The sequence below is a fragment of the Salvelinus alpinus genome, chromosome 2, assembly GCF_045679555.1.
Source record: "Salvelinus alpinus chromosome 2, SLU_Salpinus.1, whole genome shotgun sequence".
Lineage (NCBI taxonomy): Eukaryota > Metazoa > Chordata > Actinopteri > Salmoniformes > Salmonidae > Salvelinus > Salvelinus alpinus.
The window spans coordinates 41,899,061-41,913,769 of NC_092087.1; positions in this window are offsets into that span (position 1 = coordinate 41,899,061).

Below are 14,709 nucleotides of genomic sequence, written 5' to 3' on the forward strand. Positions count from 1 at the left end.
AGATAGGATGTAATGCTTCATTACTGGTGTGGTCCTGAGCTGAGTCAGATGGTGTGTGTTTGTGTGTGGTCTCATTTGACTATGCTTTTGGGTTCCAACAGTCCTCACAAGGATAGTAATTAAAGGAAAATTTGTGGGGACATTTTGCTGGCACCCTAAATAAAAAGTTACATTTTAGGGTTAGGGTTACAATTAAGGTTGCAATTAGGGTTAGGGGTTAAGATTAGGGTTAGGTTAAGGATTAGGGTCAGGGTTTAGGAAATATATGATTTTGAATGGGAATAAATTATTTTGAATGGGAATAAAGTTTTGGTCCCCACTTGGGTAGTAAAACCACCCCGTGTGTGGGTGAGGGAAGTGTCCTGTGCCTGTGCTGTGATCACTCCTAGTCAGACCTATGAGTGTGAGATCATCCTTGCCTTAATATTGAAGCATTTCAGTCGCACACACAGCGTTGCATGACTGGTAGAGACATTGCCTGAGGCTACAGCCATGAAATTGTCACGCGTCGCAATGTAACTTGGCAGCACTAAATATCCTAAAATATTCTCTGGGAGCCTTTCTCCCCCTGCCTGCCTGCTGCCTCAATCTCCTTTCATTAACTCTGTGAGTCACATTTTGATGTTGAATGAATCACCCTCTGTATTAACATTTACATGGAAGGATTATGAAACAGTATAATTTGTGTTGGCACCATAGCAGTCTGCAAATAGTGCAATGATAAACCAATAACTATCTCAGTACAATAGATTGCAATCAGAGGAAATTGATTAGTGGGGGAAAATGACTGGATTTCTCTGAAACTCTCAGCTGTGTTGAAGTCATACTTCCTGGGTTGAGCAACAGTAGGCCTATCGCAATGGGAGCATAAGTCGCTGTTCTCACAGTGGCGTGCCTTGATGCTGGAGTCATGTAGACTTGGCTGTTCTGGTAACCCATGATACAAAATGTCCTTGTAACCCCTACACAATGTTCTGTGGTGACAGACTCTCAGCCTGGGGAACATGGATTGGAGAGGGCTAGCTCAATTAGCCTAGCTAACAAAGAGGTTCTAGCTTTTATTTCTGTGGTTAATTGGATTATCAGTACTTCTAGGGGTTTCAATGGCTCCTTTGGAGTTTGGGTCTTCAGCTATCAGACCACAGAGTTCCTGGCATTCACAACAGACAGACACTACCATGAATTGGGCCTCTTCCCATTACTGTAATGATTCAGTCAGGGGAAAGAAAAGGGCAAGTTTGGGGTATTGCATCATAATGCTGCTTTTGTGGTGGATCGTTCTCTGTTAGGGAAAATATCTGCAGGACTTCTTAACTGTGACCAGGAAGATAAATAACAGCAGAGCCAACCATACTCGGCTTGGCCTCGTTCTGGCACGGCCACAGCAATGCAAGAGATTACGAAAGCAGAAATTCCATTGCAGCGACAGGTCTTTTTGCATAAACAAGTTAGACAGTGGTGTTCTTCTCAGGCAAATGGTACCTGCTGCTCTGACCGTGCTCCTGTTTTCAGGCTCCATAAAAAACCTGCTCATGCTCCCCAATGACTTTTGACAAAACTTTTATTTCAGTTATAGCTCATTGTTCTTAAAGATATTTAATGAAGACAATAATTTGTGACATCAGCTGATGTAAAAAGGGCTTTATAAATACATTTGATTGATTGATTAGACAGATTAAAAGAAAACAGGACCTAATTTACCCCATTAACCAAACAGAACAGTTATAATACAGCTTCATAATTGTATTAATTTATCCACTTAACCTGATGATGCCATCTGGTTTGCTCTTTTATTAATCACATTAAAGATTTGTCCTTTGAAGCAGGAGCAACAAAGTACCTGTCACCTTCCTCTAGCCTTTCAATGGAGAGGAGATTCAATTAACTGGCATCTGTCAATGTATGCTTCTTTCTAGAATTGAATTATAAGAGGCTACACTGCTGCCGCCGTCCCTTATGGCCTGTCCTAAGGCCTTCATCCAGACATTGTATTGGGACCTATCGTGACCTATTTAGCCCTGTTGACTGTAACTAGCTGTGCACTGACAGACCTCCCCCTCATTAGACACTGAGCGCTAATCTCTTTACAGATCAAAAGTCGCAGGCGTCAGGTTCCATTATGACTGGCCTTTAACGCTTCTTACTGCTGGCTGTGGTGGAGCAGCTCCACCACTCATAACTGGGCTGTGGGTGTTTGTGTATTGCGTAGGGAGGCACAGTTTGTGTATTGTTTCTAATGGCTCATTAATGTCTAATGCCCTTTGAGGAAGCAGTAAATCCCCATGGCCTTCCCCTTCTCCCCTCCTCCCCCCCATCACCGGTCCCTATTGATTTCTTTATTCTAGCTCAGTGACGACAGAGTTTTGCTTTCAGTCCTTTGTGCCTACTGTATTACCTGCACATTACTTTTAATGGCAGTTCAAACCATTTCTAAAGAGTGATGCATCCAAAATGCTGTTGGGCAAACAAGGTCCCGAGACTATACAGTTTTAAATAGATTCCATGACCTACCCCAAATATTTATATTATCCCCTAAACAAATCATCAGAGACATTTGATCCTTTTAAACCAACGCCCTCTTAAGAAAGTAAATGTACACTGAACAAAAATATAAACGCAACATGTAAAGTGTTGGTCCCATGTTTCATGACCTGATTAAACAGCATGATCATTACACAGGTGCCCCTTGTGCTGGGGAAAATAAAAAGCCACTTTAAAATGTGTAGTTTTATCACACAGAACAATGCTACAGGTGTCTCAAGTTTTGAGGGAGCTTGCATATGGCATGCTGACTGCAGGCATGTCAATCAGAGCTGTTGCCATATAATTTAATGTTCATTTATCTACCATAAGCTGCCTCCAACATCGTTTTAGAGAATTTAGCAGTACGTACAACCAGCCTCACAACCGCAGACAACGTGTATGGTGTCGTGTGGGCGAGCGGTTTGCTAATGTCAACGTTATGAACAGAGTGCCCCATGGTGGGGTTATGGTATGGGCAGGCATTTCTACGGACAATGAAGACAATTGCATTTTATTGATGACAATTTGAATGCACAGAGCATCGTGACGAGATCCTGAAGCCCATTGTCGTGCCATTCATCCGCCGCCATCACCTCATGTTTCAGCATGATAATGCACGGTCCCATGTCGCAAGGATCTGTACACAATTCCTGGAAGCTGAAAATGTCCCAGTTCTTCCATGGCCTGCATACTGATCAGACATGTCACCAATTGAGCATGTTTGGGATGCTCTGGATTGACGTGTACGACAGCATGTTCCAGTTCCCGCCAATATCCAGCAACTTCGCACAGCTATTGAAGAGGAGTGGGACAACATTCTACAGGCCACAATTAACAGCCTGATCAACTCCATGCAAAGGAAATGTATTGTGCTGCATGAGGCAAATGGTGGTCACACCAGAAACTGACTGGTTTTCTGATCCACGACCCTACTTTTTAAATTTTTAGGTATCTGTAACCAACAGATGCATATCTGTATTCCCAGTCATGTGAAATCCATAGATTAGGGCCTAATGAATGTATTTCAATTGACTCCTTTCCTTATATGAAATGTAACGCAGTAAAATCTTTGAAATTGTTGTCACACCCTGTGACTAGGGTGGGTCATCTAGGTAATTATATTTCTATGTTGGCCTGGTATGGTTCCCAATCAGAGGCAGCTGTTTATTGTTGTCTCTGATTGGGGATCATATTTAGGCGGCCATTTCCCCTTTGTGGTTTGTGGGATCTTGTTTTTGTGTAGTGCCTGTGAGCACTGCATTTTCTTCATGTTTTGTTTGTTCGTTTATTGTTTTGCTGTGAGTTTCACCTAGAAATAAAAGATGTGGAACCCAGATCACGCTGCGCTTTGGTCCAGTTATTATGACGATCGTGACAGTGTTGCATTTATATTTTTGTTCAGTATAGTTTTGGCTAATAGATGTTCTGGGTATTGACTGAATTTAATGCTTCTGTGTGGTGGGAGCTTAGTGTCTGCTAGCACTTGTTGTAGGAGGAATGTTTAAGGGCACTGCCCCCTCTGGCTAATCCACAATCAATTATATACTGTGGTCATGTTTCTCTTGACCTGTTATTTTTGAAAAGGTTAACCAGAGGTGGGTAGAGTAGTGAAAATCTGTACTTAAGTAAAAGTAATGTTACTTAAATTGTAATTTACTCAAGTAAAATTAAAAGTAGCTATTCAAGGAAACTACTCAAGTACTGTGAGAGTAACAAAGTATCCGGCCTGAAGTACTAGTTACACATTTTGTTTGGTATTTTTTTACACCTCATAGTAAACTGTGACAGCAAACAAAAATAACAACTTGACATTCATTTATTATTTAAGCCTGCCAGCACCAATTTGCAGATGTCCACCAGCACAGATAGTCTCCAATGAAGAGTGATATCAAACAAAGTCCGTAGGCTGTACAGTTTCAATTATGGTCTTATTCAAAGTTGACTTAATATCTATCAATGTGCTCAATTTCATCAAAAAGGTAAATGGTACTCGATACATTGGAATAATTTCACAATTTCAATAGCATTAATAAATATCTATCATAAACATTTATTTCACAATATCATTTCAAGTACATGTGATGGTGAATGCGTGCTAAAAAGATTTACACCAAGTGTGACGTTTCATTTTTTACTCCGAATGAAATATCGAGGATCAGGTAAGTAAACACTTGGTGGAAGCACCAGCCTCAGTCTTCTGAAAACCTAACCCTGGGAGTGAGTTGTATTTTTCAGAGAGACAATTACACACATTTATGCCAAAGACACACCTGAATGGCTTTCCAAGAGGTGTTGCGTGTTCCTGAGTGGTCTAGTCTCAGTCCTGACTTAAATTAGCTTGAAAATCAGAGACAAGGTTTGAGTATTGCTGTACATCAATGATTCCCAACTCAATGTACCTAAACTTGAGCAATTTTGACAAAAACAATGGACATATATTGCCCTAAGAGTTGTGCAAAGTTTGTATAATATTTTTTCTAAATGATCACAGCTGAAATGGCTGCCAAATGTGCTTCCACCAAGTATTAACTCTGGGGTGTGAAGACATGCAATCAAGACATCTTTGTTTATTTTTGATTAATTAGGAACATTTCTATAAGCAGGTTGTAGGTTGTGTAGATCTGTAGAAAAATAATCTAATTTGTTCCCTTTTCAGATTCAATTTTGAGGCAGTAAAATGTGAATACTCCAAGAGGTGTGTAGACTTTCACTAGGCACTGTAACACAGTATTTAAATGAGTTATTTTATACAGTCATTATTGCACATCTTTATCAAGGTTGTCATTTTCGGACCCTACTATATATCATTAATTTATAAGTCCACAAATGGATTTAACAACTAAGGAATCTAGCTTTTAAATGATTGTGAATGCACTCCATAGAGTGTGTACTACATGATGAAATATTTAAGAAATGATTGGGAGGAAAGATGGGAATGCTAATTTAAGTGGTGTATGATTATAGACTTGAGAAAAAAGTTAAACTCAATCGCTCACATTGATAGCATAGCATGACACCCAATAACCTATTATGGACTTCCCTGTTCATTCCCCTTATTTGTTTATTTCAGATGAAATGTGTGGCATAACTTAACTCAGAAACAAAGCGGAAAATGCTGAGTTAAGCAGTTCTTGTGAAAGATTTCACAATTATAAGTCACGTCCCTAACGATGCAATAATTATTCGGAAGTGATGACCATGAAGAAAACCGAAAGTCAGAATCGTTAGGGATTGCCTCAGTCTCTCCAAGCTGTTGGCAAGTTTTTTGGGGGTTAGCTGGGTTTTTTCTGGTTAATAATAATGACGAATTAACACAGACTTTCTTATATTGTAACTTATTTTGGTACCATCAAATGAAGAAAAAAAATCTATGAACATTGAACAGCTGTTTGAACCAGTTCATTCTCCTGCTGTAGGCTATTGCCTAACGTTAGCCAATGGAAAGGTGCAGACAATCTATCTTTGATCCCCTCCCTAACGTTAGTTCAGCTGTTTAGTGCCCTTTTCTATCAAAACAATAAAAAAGCCTGTCTCCACAATGAACTCCTGCCTTTGTGTTTATGTGAGTCATGTAAAACACATATCTTCGAGTCTTGTGTAAACATAGAATGGGGCCTCTGAAACTGAAATGACCTTTCACAAGCGAACAGAGCCGGTAGCCGAGGGCAACCAATACAATCTCACGAGAGCCTTATGACTGTAATGAAATCAAGGTGGGCTAAGTGAAATCCTACCGACCTGGCATAGAAGCCGAGGAGCCTGGGTGTACATGAACAGAGCCAGTGGATGCCCAGGTCAAAAGATAATTAATAACTAAGATCCTGTATGCAGTGAAATACTGAGAAATGTATTTTGGTTTTTGGTGATAAGGCCACACACAATGAGCCCATTCTCTTTCCTATAGTCTACAGTATGTGTCTCTTTACCATTAAGGCAAACCACTAACAAATACATAAGACATTTACACATGACACATCAGCAATTTCCTATTTTCAACAGAACACTAAATTAACATGGGATTTTCACTGGTACAGTACAAGGCAGGATTTGGGTCAACCAAATGCTGCATTTTGTGTCCAATGCGGAATTATCATGTAAAAAGGAAAATAAATGAGGAAAAGGATTTATACATTTGTAAAGAGTAATGCTGTATGTGTTGCTGTATGTGTTGCTGAGTGTTGCCATGGCTCACTGTAGCCTTCAGTCCAAGCTAGAAGTAAACCACTAGGGCTGGCATCCTATGCACTATATAGTGCATGACTCCTGACTAGGACCCCAGAGAATAGGGTGCCATTTGGGATGCAAATAGATGTTATTCTTAAAGGCCTCCAAGCCACTGTGTTTCATGTCGTTCCATCGCTGCTAGCTGCTGCAACGGATCTATCTCTATATTGAGAACGACATTTCAGATGCATTTCCACACCCAGCCACAAAAGTGGCCTTTTTGAGTCAGCTGCGTTTTCTGTCTGAATCACATGCCTTTCATAACAAAATGTGATGAAATCAGAGGCCAAGTGCTCTGACTCAACGGTGGTCTGCCATTAACGCCAGGCTTTGCCCAGAGACAGAGCACAGCCTGGTCTGGTCTGGCTACACTCAACACATACATACAGTATGGACCAAAACAGCAGGGTTCTCCTTGGCCTATTGTTAAGCTCTGTTTTCCCATCCAAGATGAAGGTCTGATCATCAAAACAGAGTCTTATTTGCTCTCTCTCACTCACTTTAACTTCCTCACAGTATCACCTTTTAGGCTTGTTTTGTCAGGCTATATTTCCCAAAATATCTATTTATTGGATGAGGATTGTACAATCAATCCATGTTGAAAGCTAAAGCAAAAGTACGAAAGACTATACAGAGACACTTGACTTGACTAGCACCTTGACACAATTGACAGGTTGATATGTCTACCACATGGAGATCAATCAAAAGTCAGATTCAATACGCTTAACCTGGGGTTTCCTTCTGTTTGATTTGGAAGAGTCTACTGTATATTGAGTGGCTAGTAGTGAGCTATTGAGTTCACAGATGTTTTCAGCTGTCAAAGGTATAAATGACTCAGTCTTTCTGTGACTGTGGTACAGATTACACGGTCTCTAGTGTGGGTAGTAGGGTTTGGTGTTGACTCCATAGTGACTGTTTGTGTGTTTTCTCACTGGCTTGGCGTGTCACAACCTGTGGGATTCCCCAATAAGAATGTTGCTTTAAAGTAAATTGTTCTGTAGTTTTACTGATCATTTTACACCTGGTACCTTGCCCTCTGCTGGCTCCTCTCTATCACACCCTTATACATGTGTTACTAACAGGTAACATCTTAGTTGCTTTCCAAGCTGTATTTAAGAGAGGGAGGACTATTTTGACTGAACTGATCTCTGTCATTCTGATAAACTAAGACAGTGGGTAGCTAGATGTAGATCTAAAGGGGTTCCATGTGATTGATTCTCCACCAGGCAGCTTCTTGAAGTTTTGGAGTCTAAAATAGTTCTCTGTGATCAAGGGATTTCACTACGGACCCTGGAGACAGGGCTGGGACGGTAGTCAGGAATCAGGATGCAATTATCTGGGACACTTCCCATTGGATTGTCTGAGAGGATTTCCCATCTCAGCCCCCCATCAAAGTCCCACACAGGTCCACTGGCAACAACAAGGCCCTGCCTGCCTTCCAGCAGGAAAGGGTGAAACTACTGTCGTGAAGTGGTGGGGCTGAGGTCTGTGGTTTAGCCAGCGTTTCCGCTCCCCACTCATATGACTCCTGTGAGTAACCAGACCCCCTAGACCATGCAGCTGCGGGTAGAACAGGCCCCAGAACTGCACGTGGAGTACGAATACTACGCAATGAGGGTTGTGAAATCCATGTCGAAAATTCACTTGACTTGACTAGCACCGTGACACATTTGACAGACTGATATGAGTCTAGCACATTGAGATCAGTCAAAAGACCATTTGATATCTCTCATGACAAGGTCATTCAAATGTAGATAAAATAATAATGCCGTTCATTAGAAAATAACTCTTATCAGCAGTTGTCAACTCATCTCAGTGTCGGGAGCTTCATCCTGCTAGGAGCAAGAAACTGATGGGACTGTCTGTGCTTTATCTGAGCTTTGATTGATTTCCTCATATCCTCCTTCGTCCTAGTGCTTTCCCCTCGGCCACCACAGCATCCGTCTCCCTGTCGCCCATGCAGCCGAGTCGCACACCAGGAAGGAAAGGGAAGCCAACACGTCGTTTGCATAGCTGGGTGGGTACAGACAGATACATGAGAAATGTCCTGGAACTGAAGGAGTTCATCCAGTGTGCAACTTTAATGAGGACTAGTCAGCGTGGTTGTACAGTATTCATACCAAGTCAAGAATTAAATATTGATTGATAGAGGGGATTTGATATACACTAGATACTGATTAATGCAGTGGTATGAATAGGTTATGATATACTTCCGAGATTACAGTTGATAAAATAGCAATAGCACTGTACTGTAGTTCTCATATACAGTGCATTTGAAAAGTAATCAGACCACCCCACATTTTAAGTTACAAACTTATTCTAAATTTGATAACATTTTATTTTTTCCCTCATCAATCTACACACAATACCCCATAGTGACAAAGTAAAAATGTTTTTTTTTTTAATTTGGCAAGTTTATTAATGATAAAAAACTGAAATATCACATTTACTTAAGTAGTCAGTACTTTGTTGAAGCAACTTTGGCAGCGATTACAGCCTCGAGTCTTCTTGGATATGATGCTACAAGCTTGACACACCTGTATTTGGGGAGTTTTTCCCATTCGTCTCTGCAGATCCTCTCAAGCTCTGTCAGGTTGGATGGGGAGCGTCACTGTACAACTATTTTCAGGTCTCTCCAGAGATGTTCGATCGGGTTCAAGTCCGGGCTCTGGCTGGGCCACTCAAGGCTATTCAGAGACTTGTCCCGAAGTCACTCCTGCATTGTCTTGGCTGTGTACTTAGGGTTATTGTCCTATTGGAAGGTGAACCTTCGCCCCAGTCTGAAGTCCTGAGCGCTCTGGAGCAGGTTTTCATCAAGGATCTCTTTGTACTTTGCTCCGTTCATCTTTACCTTGATCCTGAGTAGTCTCCCAGTCTCTGCCGCTGAAAAACATCCCCACAGCATGATGCGGCCACCAACATGCTTCACTGTAGGGAGGGTGCCATGTTTCCTAAAGACGTGACGCTTGGTATTCAGGCAGAAGAGTTCAATCTCAAATCTCAATCGCAATTGAGACGGCTCAGACACGAGACCTATGTGGCAGGGTCTACAGGCAATCACGGACTGCAAAAAGCTTGACATTCAGCCCAAAAAGTGCAATCTTGGTTTCATCAGACCAGAGAATCTTGTTTCTCATAGTCTGAGAGTCTTTAGCCTTTTGGCAAACTCCAAGCGGGCTGTCATATGCCTTTTACTGAAGAGTGGCTTCCATCTGGCCACTCTACCATAAAGGCCTAGTTGGTGGAGTGCTGCATAGATGGTTGTCCTTCTGGAATGTTCTCTCATCTCCACAGAGGAACTCTGGAGCTCTGTCAGAGTGACCATCAAGTTCCCTGACCTTCACCCCTGAATGCTCAGTTTGGCCAGGAGTCCAGCTCTAGTAAGAGTCTTGATGGCTCCAAACTTCTTCCATTTCAGAATGATGGAGGCCGCTGTGTTCTTGGGGACCTTCAACACTGCAGACATTTGTTGGTACCCTTCCCCAGATCTGTGCCTCGACACAATCCTGTCTCGGAGTGCTACGGACAACTCCTTCGACCTCATGGCTTGGTTTTTGCTCTGACATGCACTGTCAACTATGGGACCTTATATAGACAGGTGTGTGTCTTTCCAAATCATGTCCAATCAATTTAATTTACCACAGGTGGACTCCAATCAAGTTGTAGAAACATCTCAAGGATGATCAATGGAAACAAGATGCACCTGAGCTCAATTTCGAGTCTCATAGCAAAGGGTCTGAATACTTATGTAAATCGGGTATTTGTGTTTTTTTTATTTTTATAAATTTGCAAAATGTTCAAAAAAACTGTTTTCACTCCATCATTATTGTGTATCGTGTGTAGATTGATGAGGAAAAACATTTATTTAATCAATTTTAGAATAAGGCTGTAACGTATCAAAATGTGGAAAAAGTCAAGGGGTCTGAATACTTTCTGATTTAACTGTAAATATGCATATTTATACAGGAATTCACTTATAACCCCAACCCCATTCTTCTTAATATTTCAGGCTTATATCACCCTCATTCCTAATACAACACCTAACTCCCCTTGCCCAGATGACTGCTAGGGTAGTGGCAGCCATTTCAGTGCACGCAGGCTTGGGATTGGAACTCTGATGAAACACTATGTAATGCTGCATGTCGGCATGACAATTCAATAGAGGGTCATACACCAGGGTCAAAATAATCTTCCTCTACCATCGGCACTCTGTTTGGTTCAAATTGCAGGCATTGTTCGCTTTTGACAGTTGAATAAAAATAACTTTAAATAGTTTATATTTTTCTTGTGAACTCCCACTGGGGAGAGTGTGTACAGCGCTGCATGATGCAATTCAGACATAATCACATGCACTTAATGAAAATGACACAGAGTCTTGTGAGAACTCTGGAGAAGTAGGATTCTGAAAGGTAGGGTTTCTGTCACGAGTTAAAGCCTGTGATAATATGAGCCTTCCTTCTTCCTGATAAATTAACTAGACGTTTTTGCAATCGGCGGTAGGAATCAATTGTGTCGAACATCCCTATTTCAAAGAGCATGCTATGAGAAAAAAGCGACCTTCCTATTACCTCAGTCTCAACATAGTTCCACTGAACTTCTGGGTTTAAACAAAGAGGCAGTGTGTAACTGTGTTAATGTCATATTTCTAACAACAGAGTAGGATCAGATGGGTTTGGGTGTCCTCAAGGTGGCCTCTGCCTCAGACCACTGTCATGTGGTGTATTCTTATAGCTCAGTGTGACTCTCCTGAAATGTTTTCTTGTCTGAGATGATGATTAGCCTCATAAATTCTGTGAGATCAGGATAGTTGTACGAGGCTAGATGATGATGGTGATGATGAGTATTTCTCACACCACACACTCAGATTTTCCATAAAGATGCACCACAAACCAGCACAGACAATGAAACCTGTATATAATTAACTACAGTAACATGCCTCAGGCTAATCTGGGAGTGCAGCAACCTCTCTCAACGATTTGTTTTGGGAAGAGAGGAGGAGGGCCCCATTTTTGAATATTTAATTGCTGGTAGCATGTGTTGATAGTTACTATAGTGACTTCTTTGCTTGGACTTTTGTTTTCACTCCTGGTGTGTCGACACAGTTCCTGTTGGCGGTGAGGGAGAGGTTGAGCAATCCCCTGGGCCATTGCGTAAGCTGGCCCCCTTCACTTTCAGGTACGAGCTAGTGAATCTGTCTGTGTGGCTGAAAGTCAAGCCTCTTCTAGGAATGTGATACGTGTCAGAGGAGCGGGATTGAGGTAATGCCATGCAAATACTGCTCCAGCTCCACTGGCTGCACAGATACACAGACAGACAGGCAGACAGACAGCACAGCACACAGGGGAGGTTGCGCAAGACCTGACACCTGCTGAACAGTGGCAGGCAGGCCCACATGAGGGGGTGAGAGAGAGAGAGGAAGAAATAGAGAGACAGAGGGACAGAGAGGAAGAGTGGAGAAGACTAAACAAGAGGCAGATATAAAGAAAGGTTGAGAGAAAAGGTTAAGGGAGGAAGAGTAAAGAAGAGGGGAAAGATTCAAAGGGAAGACAAGCATTGATAAGAAGTGAAAGAGAAACCAAGAGATTGACAGGTATTGAGTCAGACAGTGTGTGACTGAGAAGCAGCTAGGGACATAATAAAAAAGTGAGTGAGAGAGAGTAGATGGGCTAAGAACTTGGCAAGGAGCATGATTGACAGGCAGAAAGGAGAGAGCAGAGAGAGAGAAAGTAAAAAGAAACAGAAGCAGACAAGCAACAGGTTGAGAAAGAAGTAGAGGCACAGAAAGTGAGTAAAGGAGAGACTGACTGAGAGGGAGAGAATGGGAAGCAAAGAAAGTGAGGAAAAACGTGGAAGAGAGAGAGAGAGAGAGAGGAACGTTGTTTAGACCAATACTACACACCAGGCACCTCTATAATTGTCAGTCTGATCACTGTACCGGAGGTGAACTTTTTCACTCAGGAATTATTTTTCTTCAGACCTCCGTGTTAGAGCCCTTTTTCTGACCTCAGAGCGCCACAGTTAAGGCGTGTGTGTGTATGTGTATGTGTATGTGTATGTGTGTGTGTGTGTGTGTGTGTGTGTGTGTGTGTGTGTGTGTGTGTGTGTGTGTGTGTGTGTGTGTGTGTGTGTGTGTGTGTGTGTGTGTGTGTGTGTGTGTGTGTGTGTGTGTGTATAAGCTTTTAGGGATGACACAACTGCCCAGACAGGGCTGTGTACATACTGTAGTGTACACCGTCAAATGCAATGCCAGGCAATAACAGTGTCTCCATTGCAACAGATGGAGCAGAGCGGGACTGACTGCTATCATGCCGTAACGAGTTGCAATCAGTGTGCAATGATGACCAACACTTAGGCATCACCTCTCCCCACACATAGTCTGCTTGCGTGTTTCAAGCGGCACCACAGGAGTCAACAGCATTGGAAAATGCAGTTCTATTCATAGATTGCATGAGAGTTGCAGGAGGTGAGCGTGTATGTTGGATCATGAGTTTTCAGTGCCAGGTGCTGAAGAGGAAAAGGATAGACTGGAAACGCTATGCTTTTTTCTTTATGGGAAGGATGCTAAAATGCATAACATATTCATGAACTATGTGTAATATATTCATACATGCTACATACTGTAAATGCATATAGTAGTTATGCATCCATCAGTAGGGATGTCACAGTCATTGTTTGTTAATCTGTGGTTGTTGCAACAACATGACCTAAAATGAGCATTTATGAATGTTTAGTGCCTACAGACACAATAAAATACATTGAGATCTGTCATCCTTATATTGACTAAATTAACCATGGAGATCTAGTTTGTAGACTCCCAAGTTTAACAGGTTTGATTGGGCGCCAACCGTACAGTAACACCCACAGGAAACAACAACAACCCCCCAGAAATTCACCCCAAGCGAAAGGGAAGTGCTTATCTGGTGTTCACAGCCTCGTTGGTGACTCTTTGGTTTGGTTTCCACAACAAAAAAAAACAAGAAAAGAAATAAAGGAAGTGCTGAGAGGTAAATCTTTTTCTGTGAAGGGAGTGTCTGATAACATTGGTATTCCCCTACATACACACACGCACGAGCAACACACGCACGCACACGCTCTCTCTCTGACAGAGCTAATTGTGGAAGGGCAATGTCGTAGCAAGTTCTTCTTGCTGGAAAAAGTGACAGGCCCGGGAAAGGGGGCGTAGGTACGCTACAAACGGCTGAGAAGTGGTCAGAAAGCATTACTCATTACCAGAAACAGAAAGTCATATTGGGTGAACAGATAGCCCAGCATTTTTCCCTCTCAAGGGCATTTCCATGTTTTTTGCTGACCTTTATCAAAAAAGGGTTTCACTATTACGTAGACATAATATAAACTAGGGTACCAGTGATTTCCTACACTGGACAACTTGTTACATCTGTTGATACGTCATTGATAGTAATCTGCCATTTTCTTTATGTCATTACATTAAGATTTAAGGGGGATCATAGCTATATTCAATCAAATTTACAAGTGGATGTAAAACCTGTGTTTAACACTTTATCATGGTTGTCTTGACAGATTTGTCCTAAAATCGTGTGGCATAAACAAATTCTGTCCTTGCATTTATGGCGGTGTAAGTTGTCGTTGTGTAATATATTAAGGATTAATCAGTTAAATTAGACATTGAACTTTAACCCTGTAAGAATCCTGTATCTAGCTGTTGGACAGTTTTTGGTATAGAGCTCAGAAATACATTGTAGCTATGTAACATATTGTGTCTCCTTATATTACATGGTGAAAAACGTTTTTATGGGCACACGAATCCAAATAATAAATGCAATTGAGAAATGAAATACTTCTAACCAAAAAAGTCACCTTACCTTGATACATAAAACCTAAATCGATACTGTGATTAACGTGGTTCTTCAATAATTATGCATAATACTTGTTGGATGCATGTTTGGTGTCCAGCTGATTAGTTACGCCGTGATATTTTCACGC